This window comes from Apteryx rowi, unplaced genomic scaffold, assembly GCF_003343035.1.
Source record: "Apteryx rowi isolate R43461 unplaced genomic scaffold, aptRow1 scaffold_55, whole genome shotgun sequence".
NCBI lineage: Eukaryota > Metazoa > Chordata > Aves > Apterygiformes > Apterygidae > Apteryx > Apteryx rowi.
This window is the reverse complement of record NW_020450816.1, coordinates 1677763-1697795: the sequence shown is the minus strand read 5'-3', so window position 1 is coordinate 1697795 and position 20033 is coordinate 1677763. Positions and strand designations below refer to the sequence as shown.

At 39.9% G+C, this 20033-nt stretch overlaps 1 protein-coding gene and 1 long non-coding RNA gene across 5 annotated transcripts in view; both read right to left on the bottom strand.

Annotated features, from left to right (window-relative positions):
• The window catches only part of KIAA1109 (KIAA1109 ortholog), a 129882-nt gene extending 129277 nt beyond the window's left edge, over positions 1 to 605 (bottom strand). The window contains exon 1 of the mRNA XM_026081481.1: positions 594 to 605. The gene's annotated coding sequence lies outside the window, so the exon portion shown is untranslated. The remainder of the gene's footprint in view (positions 1 to 593) is intronic.
• A 2841-nt stretch (positions 606 to 3446) lies between these two features.
• Positions 3447 to 20033, bottom strand: part of LOC112973510 — a 36853-nt gene continuing 20266 nt past the window's right edge. For all 4 annotated transcript variants that reach the window (XR_003256003.1, XR_003256004.1, XR_003256005.1 and 1 more), the window contains 4 exons: positions 17466 to 19763; positions 5809 to 5954; positions 4432 to 4500; positions 3447 to 3910 (listed from right to left, as the gene is read on the bottom strand). This is a non-coding gene — a long non-coding RNA (uncharacterized LOC112973510). The remainder of the gene's footprint in view (positions 3911 to 4431; positions 4501 to 5808; positions 5955 to 17465; positions 19764 to 20033) is intronic.

The window sequence follows — 20033 nt, the reverse complement described above, 5'->3', positions numbered from 1 at the left end:
GGCGGGGGGGCACAGCTGGCGGGGGGGCACAGCTGGCGGGGGGGCACAGCTGGCGGGGGGGCACAGCTGGCGGGGGGGGCAGCCAGATGTGCCGCGCCGCTGGCGGCGGGCCGCGTCCTCCCCCGCCGGCGCCTCCCGGCCAAGGACCTCCCAAGCCCCAAACCCTGCCGAGCGGCTCCAGACATCGCAGCAGCCCGTGTTTCCGAAACCGCGGTGCCGAGGGAAGGGGCCCGGCTTGCGCGGCGCGGGGGCCGCGGCCGTGCGCGGGGTGCTGAAGGTGCGGCCGGTGCGCACGTCCCTGGCCTGGAGACGGCCGGCACGGGGAATGCCTGTGCCGCGGAAGTGTGCTGCCAGGTGTCCTGCCATTGCACGCTGGAACCGAGCGCTTCGTGTTCGCTCTTTCAAAGCAGGTGTTTCACGGAAAGAGAAAGAAGTGCGCATTATTTTCCAGAACATTTGTTGTGTGAGAAATGTAAATGAAAAAGAGAAGCCCATTGAAAGGGTTAAAGAGGCAGACAAACTGGAAAAGAGCTAAGAGGGGGAGTTACTGAGAGGAACCACAAATTGAGCTGGAGAAGGCAAAAAGGACTTACAGGAAAGTGGTGACAGATGCAGGATCTCAAAAGAAGAAAATGAAACATAACCTATTTATACCAGTGCCACTGATGTTGCATTGCACTGATGGAGTGGCTCTGCCTGTTTGTACCTATAGCTAATAAACATAGCTATTAAAATTTTGTTTGCCTCCATGGATCCTACAACTCTCAGCAAAGCCTGGTCCATGTTATTCCGGGGTTTTATTGATGGGGCCCTGCCAGAAACATTACCACTCCTACACTGTAACTGCTGAATCCATTCCATGGTTTTCACAACCATTTTTAAAGCATCCCATAATCAGGGGAGCTACTGGTCTTGACTGCCGCATGCTCCCATTAAATATCAAGCACACACTATATAGATGAAGGATTAATTGTGTGTCAATCCACAACAAACACTGCTTTCTCACTTACTCACAGTTTGATTATTTCTTAATTTGGAGACGCTGAAGTGTTTTGTTTATCAAGTCACTGTGTAATTCTGTACTGTTCATTTTTTGTCCGCTGTTTGTTCTTACAAAGCCAGAGTACAAACCTTTCCAGAAAAACCCAGGTATATAAAAAGTTGAGTTTTCAGACACTTTCAAATATGGCCATGACTGTCTGATGTGGTAAAATATGATGAGCATAGGTTTATTTCAAATTACACAGGCTTGAATTCTACAGACTTGAATAGGATACCGGAGGAAATTGAAACAGTAAGTTAAGCAATTGAGTGTGTGCATGTGCACACGTGTGTGTGCACCTCTTCTCCCACGTGCATGGCACTTGCCTGTGGCCCTGCAAGGCGCCTGCCGAGCTCCCTGTGCCTTCGACGCCCCGAGGCCTGAGGAGGCCTTCCCTGCGCTAGCCACATGTTCCTGCCTCTTCCCTCATGTTGGCTCAAGCCGACTGCAAGGCCGTGGCTTTTCACTGCAGAGAGAGCTTTCAGCTGGATCAGCAAACAGCAAGCTGATCCCACTTGCTGCCCAGAGGCATGCATGCCACCAGGCGCCTGCCCAGAGCTCTTCACCTGGGTCTGAAAGGCAACAGCAGGACCATCCCTCCTCGTAGCATCATGGTCTTGCAGTGACTTAAACCGAAGGTGAACACTCATCCCAGCCAGGCCCAGGCTTCCAGTGTAGCCAGGCAGTGCAGTGCTCAGAAGAGTTTCAGGCACTCTCCACCCAGCAAATCAACTACTCTCAAAGCAAGTGTTATCTAACAAGGTTTATGCTTCGTGTTTTTCATTACATTCTCATCATACTAAACATGATGAGAAAAATATTGTTTAAGTACTCCTGGTTTTCATAATTGAGATCCACTTTCCACCTAATCCCCCGCTGTTGCTAGAGTCAGCACACCAGCGATGCTCTGACCTGCTGTTCTCAGGGAATGAACGCTCAGGGGCCCAGCAGGCTCTTCCAACTGTTTTTATCTGCATGGTACCCAAAGACTTTAAAGAGGATCATACAGCTAAGCCACATGCGGAAATTTTAGCTCAGAACTAGCACAACAGCTTGGGGAAGGTGAGCCTTTGTATGGCTCGAGAAGTAGAAAGAAAAGCTTTAGTGCTGATATATCCCTGGCTAGAAAATTGACATATGGAGTTAACTGTAGGAAAAATATTTACCCCTCCACTATTTTGACCCTATTTGTTTCACAAAGGGCTTTAATATTTACCTTCTCTGTAAAAGAAGCTTGCACTCTCTTCTCAAGAAAATATTTTTTTGTTTGAAAAGGACAATCTAAAAATTTTTGTAAACTTTTTCAATTACAAGGCAGAGTGTTCCAGAGCAACCAAAATATGACAGACAGAGAGAGAATGCTTGAGTCTTAATACAATTCCAGTGATGGGGGGGAAGTGCAGAGTCTTTGAGTCTCCTTGCAAAATAGATAAAAAGAACAAAAATTATTCCACATGGTATTTTTATAAAAAAGTCAGTTTAAAAGTACAACATATCACTGTGTTTGTATCAAAAATGAGTACACATGTATTTATAGCATGCAATCTCTCTAACAGCATGCTTCATTTTGCTTTGAGTTAACTAACTGTATTTCTGTTTAAAATGCTTTTGGTCCCCTTTGCTAATGTGCCAGTAGTAAGAACTATTTCCAAAACTAAAAACAAAGAGTAATTTTAGCAATTAGTAGTAACAGTCTTATTTCATATTTAGATGCTACATTTTGGAGATCAGTTTTCAGATCCCTCCTTTTTTACATCTGAGGATTTTATGTTCATTTATTTGGTCAGCATCATCTAACTCTGTCTAAACAACTTCTGTCTTCATAAGCTCTTACCAAAGCGTGGGACTTTTAGCGTATGTACAGCTGGAGCAGGTCACTGCATAACAACCTGAAGCCATGCAAAGTGTCCTGTGCAGGGCTTTTGTTTTACTTTTTTAGGTGGACACTTGGAGTTATATTGCAGTTTCCTTCTGTGTGAGTGCAAATCCTTGGAGCCAGTGGTGTTGCACGGTGTGAAAGGGAGCAGAGCTGGTTGCTGTATTTTAGCACTGAGGTTAGGTTTGTGGATTCTCCCAGAACCCCTGCCTGACTGCCTGCTGCTTTTCTGAAGATTGCATTTTTTGGATGTTTGTCTTTGATGCTGATTTCCATCACCAGCTTCATTCCTTCCATTACCTCTCATGACCTTCTGGGGGAGTGTCCACAGATCAGCTCCTGATATTTTCCTCCTGCTTTCTTTTCCTTCTCTCTCTCCTTAAAGGAGTTTTCTCTTCATTTTCTTCCCAGTAAATAATGATGCTGGATTTTTTCTTTCAGCTCTTCCTTCTATATATTGATGCCAAACAAAATAATTTTTTTGACATTTGAAATTTATTTATAGAAATTATTTTTAATAGGGTAAACAAACAATCAAAACTTCATGATATGAGGTTATGCACATAAACAAAACCACTCAGGTAACAAGAGAAAGAGGTTAATTGTTAAAAGCTGTTGCTTTTTAAAATCCAGTCAGTGATTCAGATCTGAAGTACCAACAAAATCCCTCCTTACACATCTAGCCATTCTTAAGGTGGGTTGAGGTTAACAGGTGAAATATGATGTACTGTAATATGTTTCAAAACCTTAAAAGTTGGGTAGCATAATGATTCTCATATCTAGATTCAAATTTCTTCCGACTGGAGGGGAACTAAGGCAGGGGTTTCTTTCAGTCGTGTCTTCTCTCTCATCTGCCAGAGGCTCATTTGCTTTGTCGGGGAAGCAGGCAGCTTCTCATGGCATTATGTACGTGTACACAGCATGGACGGCCCCAGTTTGAATGTTGTCCCTGGGGTATAATGTTTCAAGCTTGCCCAGATTTTTCTCATGGTCTAGGAAACAGAGAATCATTCACGCTCAGTTCTTTGCAGCACGTGATATTGCATCTTTAGTTATTAACATGGGAATTGAAAAGAGATTTTATATATGTCTCACCATTTAACTTTCAAGTTACAGAAAATTATAACCCTGTCCCCTACACTTTCATTTATTTTAAATCAGGTGACATTCCCATTTGCCTCAGAATGTTTATTTTTATACCTAATACTCCACGTCTTTTTTTGTAAGGAATGAGAGTATTTGAGCGAAAGCACTACCTTTAAATTATTTCTACCTCTTCTGTTTTGTGGTAGAAAACACTTCTCCGACCATTATTCTAAAAGCTCCCAAATCTTTTAATCCTACTGTTTTATCTTTGGTTGATGTCACCCAAGGGTCTAAGCAAAGCTAATCTCGAGGTTGCCAGAATTTATTTATACAAAACTGGAAGCTTCTGGGTATGTGAGACTATTTTACAAAAGCAAAAATGTGACTTGGAACATTTGTATTCATTTCTTGTACTTATACTACTTACCTTTTTAAGACAGCTGGAGACTGGCACTTTCCAGGGGAACTAAGCAGCCACCACTCCAGCTGATGTTACCTGGAGACAGATGTGCACAACCCCTCTAAGAATCAGGGTCAGACACATTGGTGCTACTCCTTCAGTTACAGGGCAGAAAATGTCCTGAAAACAGCCTCGGCACAGCATCTGATGCTGATGACATATCACCAGCAATTATTTTCTTTTTGCAATCAAGCAAGCAACATCTTACTAAACTGCCATGTGCGATAACAAGTATCTCATTTCTCTCTCAGGCTATTAATCCTGCCAATGACACTTGCCCAGTGGTCTGAGCTCCTCTCTTCAAGCAGCGCTTAGAGCAGGCAAGGAGCAAGTCCAAGAAGCAGCTGCTGAGCCTTGAGTCCTTGCTTCCTTCTGCCATACTGCTCCTGTTCTTGCCCTCATCTCCCTCACTGCTGGCAGCAGCTGTCACCATGCTCCTTCTTCATTCCAAAAAGCAGTCAGGTTCCCACAAAAGCCCCCCGAGGGGAAGCAGAATCACACACGTACAATCATGGAGTTAGAAGCTGATTCAGTGGCATTGGTTACTTCATGAGACAATTCATTTAATCAGGGTACCATAAAGAGCCTTCATGGTCTTTATCAGATTGAAAAGTCTCTTTATCAGAAAATCCTTGTGCATGGAGCATGGAGCTCTCTGATAATATAGCTGGGAAATTGTTTTCCTGATTCTGTGTTCAATATCTCAAGAGACTGCCAAAGTGCAGATGTCTTGTGATAGGCTGGACTCAGGCTGATTTGGACAAAGAGCGATGCTAGAACCAAATCAGAATTTAAAATATTTCTATCTTTCTTCCAGCTCTAAGGAAATTATTACAAATCAATAGAAAAAAAAGCATGTGGCTACTGATCTGTATTTTATGAAACTAGATTCTCTCATCAGTTGTGCTTTAGTGGTTGCTTTGAAGTTGATGGAGTGCAAGTGTATAAACAGACATACTGTTTGGCTTATGCTTTCTCTAAATGACATCAGCATTTACTAAAAGCATTCATTCAAGATTACATTAAAAACAAACACTGAGCTTAGGTATAAATAAATAGAATGAATAAATATAAATACATATCCAACTCCTTATCCAAAATATTTGAGACACTGCAAAAACTCACTATAACATAAGCCAAAAGCCAGCAGCCACTGGGTCAAAAACACCCACGTGCTTTAGCATAATGGCAAAATCTTAGATTCTTTGGTTCTTTTCATCTGAGGACTATATCACAGACACTCATGTAAGAAAACAAACAAGTATGAATAATTTGTATTAAGTACATAATTTGCCAGAGCTGGAAGTCTCTCGTTACCAATTACAGAATTAATTTATTCCATACCTGACCTTTCTGTACTTGCAGTGTCTATCTTCTTTCTTCCAGAGCAGCATTATCCAAGTACCTTCACTGAAGGTTGTCCGTCTTTCATTGGAGGTTGTTGGTCTCATGTTGTACCCCAAAACTGATTCTAGAAGTAGGTTAAATTTCTGAAATGGAAGGAATTGTAATGCCCTTGCTCTGAGAGTACCCTATTGGGGGCTGAATTGATGCACCTAAATCTTTTATGACTATAGGAAAATACAGAAGGATCAAACTGTTCATTAATTCTTTAAATAAAATCTGTAGGAAAATATCATTTACCCTACATGAAGAATATGCCACCATATTCCTCTAAACTAATTAATATAGTTTTCACCTCAGTCAGCTGTGAGAATGGTATATGAAAATTACTAACAAAAGATGTCTATTTTAGTTACCTTGTCCTAATTCTTCAAAAAAATAATCATTTTTACAAACTTTTCCTTTTAATGTTATTCTGATTGTGATTGTAAACTAATACCAACAATAAAATCTGTATTTCGTAACAGGTGCTGTTTAGCAAGATTCACAGAAAAGATCTCATGCGTCTCGTTCAGACCTTAGTCTTGCAGATTATTCTGTGAGGGAACAGGCTTCAAAACATTTAATATGAACACTGATTTCAGCAAGTCCAGGACTTAGCTTGTAGAAGTCAAAAGCCTTTACCTACAGCTTGTTAAAATCCTTCTATCAATCAGAACTACTTTCATACAACACTAAAAATCCTATTTCTGTGAAAAGCTGTTACTTTTAATCTCCAAAAATAAGACAGGGAAAACATACAAACATCCAGGAATTCCCGTGATGAGTCACTGTATTTTTGCAATTATTAAAGCACACCTGAATATCCTTACGTTGCATCTGTACACATTTTTCTTAAATTTCTTCACGTAATATTTTAGGAATCCATCTTTCTCACCTTTCCCCCACATCGTTCACTAGACAGGCACATGTGAAGTTTAACTGTGTTACAGCTTCCTTTTTCTGTATGGGTTATAACTTCCTTACTGTTAAGGAAATTGTTGCTATTAAGGAAGTTCCTTAGCCTGTTGTGCTTTCCTACAATCTCTTCACTGAATCCATTAAAAAACCGTGCCTGGCTTTTGGTGTAGAGTTGGAATCCCATAAGGATCTTGCGCAGTCTCCCGGCCCTCCAACATTGCTGTCAGTGTCATTGTGTGTAATACATGGCGCATTAATATCCTGTGCTGCCGAGTAACATTTCGCATCTTTCTCCTCGTTTTGTTTCTCTGTCTAGTTTTATTATTGATTTATATGGGATTTTGTTGGGTGTCACACTTCCTCACACTTAGTATAGCTCTGCACTGTCACTTTTATTATTAATATGTTCTTACTTAGTATATAAAGAGTGATGAGGTCTATAAACATCTACAAGCTAGAAGACCCTCCAGGGACAAGTTATGGTTACATTTAAAATATGTTCCAGAGTAAAGATTACTGATCATATCCATTACAGATCATGGCGGCACTCCCAAACCAGGACACTTCAGGAGAAAAAGGAGCACAATTCAGAAAACCCCTTCCAGGAGAAGGGTGCCAGTCTGTCTTGCCCGCTTAGTTTCAGCTGAAGATATTGAGGACACCTGAGTAACAACAGTGTAAGGATATAATTTTTGCGCCCTTTCAAAAATAGAGAAGGGAGAAGGAATACCATTGCAAAGAATGGAGAAATGGATAGTTCCTTGTTTATCTGAGGAATTTGACGTTCATCATGTAAAAGAAAAAAGCTGTCCGGCGTACAGTGGACAGTGCAGCCTAGTTGTGCTGGTTATGTTTTATAGTATTCTGCTGGTAATAAATTTCATCAAAATGTAGGTTAGCTTAAGATTTTGCTTTTAAATTTCTCTTATTTTTAGTTATTTCAGCTCTCAAAAGAAATGTATTACACTGAAACATACTATTAGAAGACTTTTTGTACAAGTATAGGCAAATTGCCTATATTAATTGCCTGTAAGTATATTAATTGCCTAAGTATAGGCAAAAAGCTTTTTGTCCAAGTAATTTAAAATGTATTTCAATCATATAGTAAAAAGTATTTACTAAAGTAAAGTTTGTTTTTTAAACTGGAAACCCTATTAATGGTCCTGCTAGCTACCTAGAAGAATGAACTGGCACACAGCAAGTGGGTGTAAAACTGTTGCCAAAGAAAGAGAAGAAAGAACAGTCTTTTTGTGGTTCATGATTATTTTTAACTTTAATTTCCTTTGTAGTTACTTCTCTCCTGGTTTCATAAATCTGCAGTAGCCTGTTATATAAATCTCATCTATCCCATGTTTACAAATAATTCTGTCTTTGATTCTGTGTTCTTTGCACTTTGGAAATTCCCACAGACTTGAAGTTTGGGTGTATAAAAACATACAGAGGTTACCACCCCCTGTATAATATTGGGTCTATACAAAAGCCTTCTGTAATGACAAATATCCACCTGCGTTTTTTTTTTACCTCCTCTAGAGTTTTTGTTAGAGAATCTACATTTCATTTGCCGTCTTAACAACCACTGTGTAGTAGGATAACACTGAAACTTTGTGGAGGTTTATTCCTTTCATTACTTGCTCACTTTTTGTTAAAAAAAGAAAGGGTGGGGAGATCCAACAGTGAATTCTCCATGTACAAATACAGCATGGGTTTTAAGGGGTGATGTAATTGTGCAAAGGAGGGAATAATCAAGCTTAAGTGCAGTTTTAGGGGAAATGATTTAGAGGTGAAAGAAGAGAGAAATGGGAAAAATAAAACATACATTGGAAGAAGAAGAAAGATGTCTGTGTAAAGGCAATGATCACAGCATGCACAACCAGACCAAAGGGTCTCAAAGCTGTGCTCATGGACAACTATTTAATACAGGAGACAAGACAGGAGGCAGATGGCTGTATAAGAAATTAATGTGCAATGCAACTTATCCATGTTCAGTGCTTGAAATTCTTGTACTCTTTGTAACCAAGGGCTTTGGAGGTTGCCTGGGTGATCCTTTGACATGTCATACATCCATACTGTCATCTGTTTCTAATCTTTTGGGGATAGCTACTTGGGCAGTACCACGAGACCACAGAGGTGGCCATGCCCAGCGACAGCAGTGCCTGCTCTCAGGGGTGGGTGAAGTGATTGCTGTATAGGCATTCTCCAAGTCTGAGAATCTTTCAGGATAAAAGGGGAAAATATAGGGGAAGCACTGATGAAGCTGTTAAGAACAGTGTCCTAAATTCATTATAGATAGCTCCACAAGGTTATAGCATTGTATTGGAAAAATACCGCAGTTTACAAAAAGGCTTAGCAGACCTGCTTCTCTGCCTCTTGGAAAACACAAGCTTCACTCAAGGTGGCAGAGCTTTTCAGCTTCAAGGCTTAAAACATTTAAGAAAGAGCAAGGTGACTTTAAAAATGTTACTAAAGTAACAAGCGGCAATAGAAAAGGAACACCTTCAAGACCTACTGTGTTAGATGAATTAATCAATGAGGAGTCAGGAACAGACAGGAAGCTCTCTGATATATGGAGAGCTCCTAACTTCAGACACTCAGCATCGTGACAGGGCAGTAAAGAGAGCAGAGCAGCATGCTCGAGGCCTGATCCTTTTCTCAATGGAGTCACCAAATGTTTTGCCCATGACATCAATGGAAGCAGGATGAGTACCCATAATATTCTCCTAGAGACCCAAATGAAATACTGTTGCCATATTCACAGTGCAATCACAGCAGATCCCACTTTGCCTTTGCCACTTTGCCAGCAGTAAAAATAAATATATTATTATTGTTAATAATATATTATGATGAAAACTGTCTAGCAGTAACATGTCAATAATCTGAGTGTCACTGCTAACACGTAGCTCCAAGCCTTACAGACATTTAATTTTGAGAATTTAAACTCATAAATACTTAACAAATTATATTTACAAGACATTAAGTGATTTATAAATACACAATTTATAAAATTTGCATTTGATAAGCTATGTAGCTTCCCTGCTTGTATCCTGACTATACTATTGCTCTGTTTGCTCTTGTGCAAGACTGCTTTGGTTTGTGCCTTAAAAAAAAGCTTTCTTCATTTTCTCTTTCTCACGTGTAGCTGGAAAGTGATAGCTCAACATTTTCTGTTTGCACACTGTGTCCTCTCTGGCTACCTGAAGGTCATAAATCATCCTTGAAAACATTTATCACCAGCAAGTATCCTTGAACTAGGGGTGAAAGTTATTTAAACTGCTGGTTTCAAAAGACAAAACTGATAACCAGTTCTGCGCTGTTTCAAAAGCTTTTATCTCAAATGCTGTATGCTTCTTGTGACAATGCTGCAAACAGTTTTACCTCTGTTATGACAGCAGATTTCAGCTCAGGGTGAAGGGGAATCTCACTGAACACAGGCTAATTTCCTAACACTGGAAGGACATAAAGCAAAACGAAACTGAAAACTAACTGAATTTATTTGAGAGAGCAAAAGACAGCACAGTTAATCTGCTTTAACTGAGCTCTGTCCAGCAGTTCAAACATTTCCAGGTATCTGAGCAAAGCAGAGCGGGAGCAATGCATGGAGGCCAGCTCTGTACTGATAGTGAAGTACTGCCAATCTTTCAACAAAAGGAGCTGCAAAATTTCCCTTTTAGCCTGTGGTTAGTCTAGTTCCCAGGGGTCTATGCGTGCAAAGGAAAGAAGAGTTTGTCGGTAGACTTACTCCTTTCCATCTTCTCCACGATGCAAAGAAAGCTTTTTTTTTAAGCAAGGAAAGAGTTGGTAACACTTGGGAAACCAGCTACATCTAAGTGCATTTTCAGGAAATGTTTACGCTTTTTTTCCAAGCAGCATACAGAGTGTTTTATAACCCCAGCACAACATTGATCTGCCTAGTTTGTAAAGAGGAAGAGCTGAGAGTTGTTTTCTTTAACCTGTGTTTTGGTTTCCTTCCTCTTTCTTAAGTGCTCTTCAGAAACATTTGTGAATCCTCATGAACACGCCTACGTAACAATGCACAAAAGTAAATCATATTATTCTTTCCACAGAGATTTTCTTTGTGCTTTTGACAACATTGCATTTCATCTGCTATTTTGTTATTAACCCTAGCATGGTTAGAGCCATCTGAAGTTTGTTACCACCATCTCTACACAAAACTCCCTTGAGCTTCACTCAGTGCTGCTAGGTTTTGGCTGTTAAAAGTTGTTGGGCTTGATTCAGAGTCACTGAAACAATAGAAATACATTTTTGAATTTCAAAGGACAAAGGATTACATCTTCACGGAAAGACTGGGGAGAAAAGTTATGGTTTCAGTTGGTAGAGCATGATAATCTTAAGTCCTTTGCAAAATTTGCCTATCTTTATTAGCAGTCTTAACCAAAATTCTATTGCCATCTTTAATCCAAAGGTATTAATGCGACAAACATAAACAGATCTTCTCTAATATCTCCATGAGGTAGCTAAAGAAATGCAGCCTTTTACTAATATTTTGTGAGGTCAACAAATCTAGGCTTTTCAGACAATGCCAAAACATATCAATTTGTCATGAGTCAAAAAAATGGTAGAAAATGGTTCAAAAGTCTGCAGATATATTTCCTGAACACTGATTCTTTAGCACATTTCTAAAGCAAATTTCCCTTAGAAATGCTCAGAGGACAAGATATGACATGAAGTTTCAGGGAATACTGGAGGTTTTTAGACTTTTGCTTTGAGGCATTTTTACAGAGTTACAAAAGACAGAGAAAGAGAGAAATTGAAAATCAAACTTATTATGGGAATCATTTTCAGTATTAACTGTGCAATAGAAACAGCTCTTCTCTTACCAGATTTTAAAAATATTACTTAAATTCTTTAGATTCTGGGCTTACACTAAACTGACAGTATTCCTTTGAGTTTGGCCATAATGGTCATTGCTTTTGCAGTCTTAGCAAAAAGGAAAACTGCATACTTTAGCACTAGCATTTCTGCTAAGAAGCAAATCTGCTCTATTTTTGCCTACTGCATTGTATAAGCTAATGTAGTATTTCAGTCCAGAAGGAGCACTCGTGGGTGTCCAGAGTCAGCTGTTGCTGGCTGGCAGCAGCCCTGTCAAAGTTCTAGATCGAATGGTGTCCCCTGGATGGATTTATCTTTGTCACTGTCACCCACAGACACGTCCTCTGAAAGCAAATAGCCCAACAGTGGTGCAGCCAACTGCTGAGCAGGGTACATCATTCAAGCACCAAGATGGCTTTTGACTAGCCAAGCCCTTTGAGCTGCCACTGTTTTTAATCAGCTCTTTTAATATTTTGTACTGATTCCAGACCTAATCCAAAGCCCACTGAAATCAATGAGGGTAGCTCTGACAGGGCTCTGATGATGGTGACAGCAGTGATGGATTTAGTTTAAGTAGCTGAAATCACTTAACCTTCCTGAGGGTGGGTTTATTTTTTTAATACTTGTTCGCCCATTTCTTCATGATTCATGATTTGACCCTGCTTGAGCAGGGGGGTTGGACTAGATGATCTTTAAAGGTCCCTTCCAACCTCAACCGTTCTGTGATTCCTTCTTTGCCACCTGCTGCTGTGTCTCTTGGCAGCCCCTCCCCAGCTCCAGAGCCCTGGGCAACTGTAGTCATATGCAAGGTTTGGAGATGGAGGGAGTTGCTGCCGCTGTACTGGAAAGAGGCAGTGAACGCAGGGATGAGGAGAAAGTGGACATCCACAGAGCTGAGAATTTCTGGTGGGGTGACCTGGAATTACCTGCTCCCTTTCCCAGGACTGCTATGGCAATGCACCTCCTGCAGAGCTGAGTGAGAAGATGAGGAAATGATGCAGGCAGGAGGCTTGGAAAGTGATGGAAAGCTGCTTCCTGGACATTGGCATCATTTTTCTGCATACTGAACAAACAATCCTAGGCTTGGACCTTGTTTAGACAGTCTAACTCTGCCGTGGCCTGTTGGTGGTATTAACAGTCATCTTGCACTCAAGATACACTTCCCTCATCTGGCTCTGGCAGGGACTTAGAGCCTATGTCTGCTTTGCTCAGCAGGTGCATGTGGTGAAAACTCCCTAATCTGATCTGCCAGTTAGATCTGGGGACTTCACCATGAATACGCTGGCTCCCATCTGAGCAAAATACCCTGGTTCCTTCCCAGAAAAGCAGTGCCTGACATGCCCTGGGGATGAGGCCAGGGCACACACATGGGCTGCATCCCTCAGTCTCACAGTTGAGACCTAACCACCATGAGCAGACTAGCACCCAGACCTCGCCTACCTTCCTGATCATTTCCAACAGCAGTTCGGGTTGGTCACCTGCGCCACAGGCACTGCTGTACTGATATCCAGCAGGACACAGTCCCAGGGTGTCACAGCAACTGAGGCACTGGGCGGTGATACTGCCTGCCTTCCAGCTGATCTGTCAGCTCAGCCTCAGCCCCAGCCCTGACATTGTGATATGGGGAGAGCAGGAGTCACCCACCCTTTCAAACTTGGTAGAAAACCATACAGGGATGAAAAATTATTTTAAAACAGAGCATTTGCATTTTACAGCAATAATTAGTACTTTGGGTGTTGCTTTCTAGATAGACCAGCCAGTCATCCGAGAGCTGAAATTAAGAAGCATAATATTTTGTTTTGAATATGAGAAGTAACAAAAGCTGCTAACACCTGTAGATAACTGTAAAATTCAGCACACCCAGAACAACTATTTCTGGACCCTCTTCACACACTACTGCAAAGTTGTGGGGAGAGGTTATTTGATTTTTGAGTTTTTTTATTTTGTTTATATTTTGGGCTCATGCAACACAGTCCACAACCAAGCAACCTCTTGTGTGCTCTGTGTTGTTTTTCTTGCCTTAACTGCAGTGCTGTGTATTTTAAGTTCAACATGTAGAAAGTTCCAGCATGAACTTCAAAATATTATCATATATCTGATGCTAAAACATATTCTTTTAAACTCTGTACTGACCCTGTAAAAAAGTATCAGCAATTTTCTGAGCTAGGAAAATTCTTCCTCAGTTCTCTCAGCTCGGTTCAAAGTAACAAAATGACTGTGACAACCTTCTCTTCAGCTAACAACTTTATGATGACTTTATAACAACTTTGTCAATGGCTTACTGTTGCCCAGTTCCCATAAAAGAAAAAGACATAGGCATTATTGAATTAAACATACTTCTTTTTCCCTTTGCATGTGCAAATGCTAAAGTGCATACTCAGACAAAGTATTTCATATCATTTCATTGAGTATTTCAGTAAAAGCTTTCTAATCCCAGCATCTGTAGGCCAGTATGGTCTCAAACACCAGCTTCAACCTTGTCAAGCATTTAAGATGTTGCTTCTGTAAAGTCTCTGGCTTTATCCAGATGACAAGGACTCCTTACAGCAACCATTATTGATTCCAGTCTGCCAAAGGTAGTACTGGCTGGCAGCAGCATCACGCCACCAACAGGCAATCTACAAAGAAACTCTCTCCTAGTTGTTAGCAGCTAGCTGCAGACAGTCACATCTTCACCGTTCAGCCAGGGAACAAAATATATGAGCCCTCCACATGCACTCTGATGCAAAATCAGCTGAGTTACTTCACACAGCTACAACGTCAGTTTGAATTAGATCAGATGACTTTTGCAATGCTGTTGATGAGGAACACTCAAGTGTTCCAATTTGCTCCAATAGCTGAACTGTCTGTAGGGTAATTTCTGGCAGAAAAGAAGTAACAAGCAGCTGTGGACAGCTATGTCTTAAACTACCACATCCTTTCCAGCAATGATTGTCAGAGCAGAGCCTTGCTATAGAAAATGCTTAAATTACTATTGGGGTTTAAACCATGGTATCATCTACTCAGGAGTACATGATATCATGTTAATATACCAGAGTTCCCGAGAGCCTTCTCTATATACATCTTCCTAAAGATGGGTATTTTAAAGGGTAAAAGATTCATGTAGATACCCTCAACAGTAGAGGACTCATTTTCACTAACATTATTGAAAGTACTTGTAGACTCAAATGCAAAATCATAATGTTTAAATTGAAGAACAACACTGCAATCCTTACTCCTATGCATAATCCTTATCAATGTAAAAAGAACCACTTCTTTTGAACTGAAGGAAACAGCTGCAGATTTTATAAATATAATATCTTCTGCAAAGTTGTGTGACTCTTTCCTAAGTAAATGTAAGTACTACTGGCATGAACTGAAATGTTCACAGCACCAAAATTAATTTTTTGCATAATGACTGAAAATTTGTCATAAACTAGCATTATATTTAACAATGTCGGTAAGTAAGTAGATCAGCTGACACATTTGTGCTTCCAAGTAGTATGTGGCCCTTAGATACTATTATCTGGAAGTGAGCTGTCCTGGCTGGTACTTATATGCCATGGTCTAGACTTAGCAGCAATGCGCTGCAGAAAGCACATGGTTTAGCTGTTAGTATTTTCTTTTCCTTCTATTTTATTTGTTTGCAAAATCTTCTCATGGCTCCTGCCTGTAACAGGATTGCACACATGCACCAATCCACAAAGCACAACAGCCAGTGAGCACACAGGTGTTTGCAGGGACTCAGAGTTCAGCTGCACTTACACCCTGAGACAGCTGGACAGCCATAGCCCAGGTGCTATGGTGCTATGGAGACAGGCTGTCTTTTGGTAAGGGTTGCTGGCATGAACTCACTGCCTTGGTGGTATGAATAGCTCCAAGAAATCCATGAATAGCTTTTTATCATCACTTCAGGAAATGGCTTATCTTATTTATTATAGTTTTACCTCCTATGGATCTTCATTAGTTTTTCTCTAGTTCAGTGCAGTCTATAGCTGTATGTAGCTGGTGTTTTATTTCTTTCCTTCTAAACTGACCTACTCTTTCTGGCTGCATCTTGTGGGCTCATTTTTTTTCTCTATAGCCTATGAAAGAGAAAAACACATGCAGATTTCTTCCTTTTCTATACCCCAGAACTCGTGAATTCACTGGCCTTTTTTAAGTTGAACTGTTAGTTATTTCAAGTTCAATACAAACAAAAACAACAGCAACAAAAGAAGAAAAATGTTTTTCCACCTTTATAAATTCCTCATAAGTTAATTACCAGTTTAAATTTAAAATTAGAAAGAAGGAGGGCAAATATTCCACTGTTCTTATTGAACCACAAAGACTGAATTTTATTATGATACAAAAGGAAAGAATTTGTCATCATTAACTGTAATGTTTTCGGGAAGGAGGTTACATAGGAGACTTAGCATCATTAGAGGTTTTTATCTAAAGATTTCCTGCCTCAAGTAATTGTTCTGAAGTATAGAAGTAATCACAGAGAGATTACGTCATTTACTTTCTGTAATAAAGTTCTGTGGTAAGTGTTGTTTCATAGACTCATTTGAAGAATTTTAACAAAAACTCTAGTTTTTTGGTTGGTACCCTTACTTTGGTGGAACTGCATGGATTTTTATTTATTTATTTATTTATTTAGCAGTTGTTTTGCAGCCAAGTAACCAGTTACTTTGTGACCAAGTACCATGTTTTATGGTCACTGCATTGCTATTAGCTAGGTCCTTCAAAATCATATGAGGTGGCTGCTCATGTAATTCCTTTTCATATTTATCAGTACCAATGTCAGGAAACCAACACAGACACAGCAAACATACTTACAGATCCCCTCTATTATCTTGTAACATTCATTTTCCAGTCATGAGTGGCTGGTCAGTTGACAGGGGTATCTGTACACTGCTATACAGTGTCGTCTATATAGAGTACAGTACTCAAACACAGTCAGTATTAGTTATCTAGTGTTTTTAAATGCTCTTCTCTGTTCATGAGTGTTATACCTGTTGGGGACTATTATCTTGCAGTCTGCAGGAAGCAGCATTAAAATAAGAGAATATGTGCTTTTTTACAATAAAATATAAAATGATAACTTATTTTAGGTAAAACACACACACATACTCATGTGTGCACACACCTGTGCAAGTGAGTGCTATAGTCAGGACTAATAGCAACACCTGTATTGAGACCACCCAACAGGTCTTATCAGGAAAGACCATTTTCAACTGTTTATAATTCTATTAAATTTGGACTGCTAAAATAGTTCATGTGTATGATTAATGGGGTCCTTTACTTTGAAAATTTCAGAGAGAATCATTCTGCTATTTTCACAAGTGGAACACAGGGAAAATGTTGTTGTTTGGTATTAGAAAATATTATGATATCCTCTTCTTTGGAAAGTCCTAGCCACCTCCCCATCCTTTCGCTTAAGGACTAAAATTTGGCTGGGAATTAGTCTTTGTGTTAGAGTGGGCCTTCTGCTTTCTATAGAAAAAACAAACTAAATTTATTTGAGCTTTAAGCTTTTACAGAGGCTGTTCACAGAAGCTGAATATGAGACTAGCTGTATTGTGCTACCTAAAATGTCAGAAAGCACTATGCTTGCTGAGGATACATCACTAGCTAGAAGGGTTATGTACTATCACGACACAGTACCTGAAAAAGCTCCATCCCCCCCAAACCTGCTGGTGGCAGGTGTGCATACCCTGCCAGCCCCACACCTCTCTCCCTTCCAACCTTGTAACAGCTAAGGCAGGGGTCCTACAAACCACCCCAACATATAGCCCAGGCTCTTCCCTAGATCACAGTGTAAAAATCAGTGTAAGATTGTCTGATGAAAACCTGGATCACAGTATGCATACAGTGGGACCACACTGAAGTTATGCTGGTACCTTTACCTTTTCATCTGGCAGTTCCTAACTTTGCAGTCTTCACTTGCTCTTTAAAGAGTTTGTGCATGTTGTATACGTAACCATGCTCTGCACGAATCATTTTTTCTGGACTCCCATTGCTGGAAATATTAAAATAGAATAACAGAAACTATTTCCTTAAAGCATTTGGAATGTGCGTATTTTCAACTTTTATGGCAAATTATAAAGAGATTTCAGTAGGTACTCTTCCTATCAGCAAATCTGACAAATGGTATTTTTATCTTTTTTATCTGGTTGTACAAAATTTTATTTTAAATTACAATTTTAAAGAGTTTTCCCAGACAGATTTCTCCTCAAATCCTGTAGTAAGATGTTTCTCTAAAGGAACCTAATGAGAACTCTTTATCTGTTCCTGTATAACAGGCATCGTCTATTAGAAATTAGTCTTAAACATATTTCCCTGAATGGACCTGCATTCTAGCAGCTATTACTGATGCAATTAGTGTTAAGTCTATTCTGTCACCACTGAATCAGCTGATTTCAGAATTTGGGATGTTCAGAACTGGAGAAGACCACAAAGTCCAGAAAGCACACATTTCTGATGTTCTTAAAAACTTGTCTGCCCTAACCAATTGCACTCCAGCAAGCTCTCTGATCAAAAGAAAAGAGCATTTGACAAAGTACTTTCTGTACTCACAGAGGCTTATTCTGCTGAGGAGACAGTCCATCACAAGTCAGATTAAGTAATGTGAGGATTTCACGAGCATTATCTGTATTTCCTGCTGTTTTCTTTGTTCTTATGGTATTAATACTCTGCAATATTCTCTGATAATTTACCTTTTGGGGTTTCTTCTGCTGTGAGATCAGAGAACCTGTCAGAATCTTTCAGTCTTCATTTTCTGGTCTGGCTTTTAGTACACTTATTTGCTTTCAGTATGGTTAGCTTTTGGTCAATAGATGAAATCTCCTTTGTTTCCTACCCTAAGAGTAGGACCTGATCCTCTAGTTTGCAGAGCAGCTTAAGACAAGTCTTTACTGACCTTATTCTAATATTACTTCTCACCTGCATCTTCCAGCAGAGTTTAGCAGCATGAAAAGTGAGGGGAAACAATCTGCCATTTGCTGTCTCATTAAAAGCTTTAAATCCAGTTTGCTCTCTTGAAGAGTAGCACTGGAATTGCTGGTAGGGAATCTGTAACAATTTGCCAATGATTTTTCAGATGTTTCCACCTTCTTCAAAGTTTTCCTTGTATTTTTCCATAGCCTCACAATGTGGAAAACTGAGTAAAACCTGGTGAAGGATATAAAAATATCAAGACAATTTTTATAACTTAGGAAAATCATCTGTTTTCCAGGACACTTCTCATATGAAAATAAAATCTTGCTAAACTTAAAAAAAGAATGTATCCTCTGGCTAAAAATTAGTGTGATATAGTTCAGCACAAAGAACATTCTTTTCCTCCTAGAAAATTATACATACCTTAGAGCAGTAACACTATAAAACGACATTCTTAACCATTTTGCAGCTGTTTCTGCAAGAAATATTAGGGGTCAGACATTGAAATACAGGGAAATTGATGCCTTCAGGAGACTCCTGGTCTCACTGAACCAAAAAGAGCATTGGTATCAAAGTCCAGAGTGAGAATTTAATACATAGCACACAAATGCATACTGGTGTGGCAATGGAAAGAAACTATAAGAAATGCAATGAATATTTATGCTACAATTTTCATTCCAGCTTCCAAGCACCTGTGTAGAACCCGCACCATTCCACTACAGCGAACACCATCTAAGAGACTTCAAAAGCCTGCAGAAAGAAGCTATACAGCAAAGGCTTCATCGTTCCTCCCTTTTGAAGACTATAGGCTGTTTGGTGCAATTTGCCTGCTCCTTTGTTCCAAAAGCTCCTTGCAAAAGAGACAGCATTTGTTCTGTGTCTGCTTCTTTCTGAGGAATGAGTGATCCTTTCTCTAAGCTGATTAGTGCTTGCTCCTGTCCAAATTAAAAAAAAGAGGAAAAATAATTATTTTAATGTTCTACATTGTTGAATACCTCAGATAACATGTTGCATGTCTGTCTGTTTTTGGACAATTACTCGACTGTGGTATTTGGGGGCATGTGGAGGACAGTAATAGCAGTTCTGAGCATGTGTATTCTTAGGATAAAACCCATTGCTTGTGAAGTTCCTTGGGATTATGATTGTAGGAGCCAAAGTACTTCAGGTCCCTGATCTCTGACACAAGACCGCTTTGGGAAAATGCAATACTCTGTTTGAGGTGTTTTGTTAACAGCATTCAAGCATGCACGTAGGATGTAGTCCTCCTCCTACAAAGCAAAAATACACACATGATTAATAAAAGGTCTAGAACTCAGGATTATTCTGCCTGTGACTTAAGCCTGAGGAGGATCATTATCACAAGCCAGCAGAGGCTCTATAAATAGCCCATGGAGCTGAGTTTAGAGCATTAGTTTAGCCTTTCAGTGGAAATTCAGCGTGTTCTGTAAGTGTGGTTAGAGGAAAAATATTATCTTAAAGCAACTTATTGTTTTTCTTCACACTGGTAAGGAAATAAGCATTTCTTATTATCAGGATGA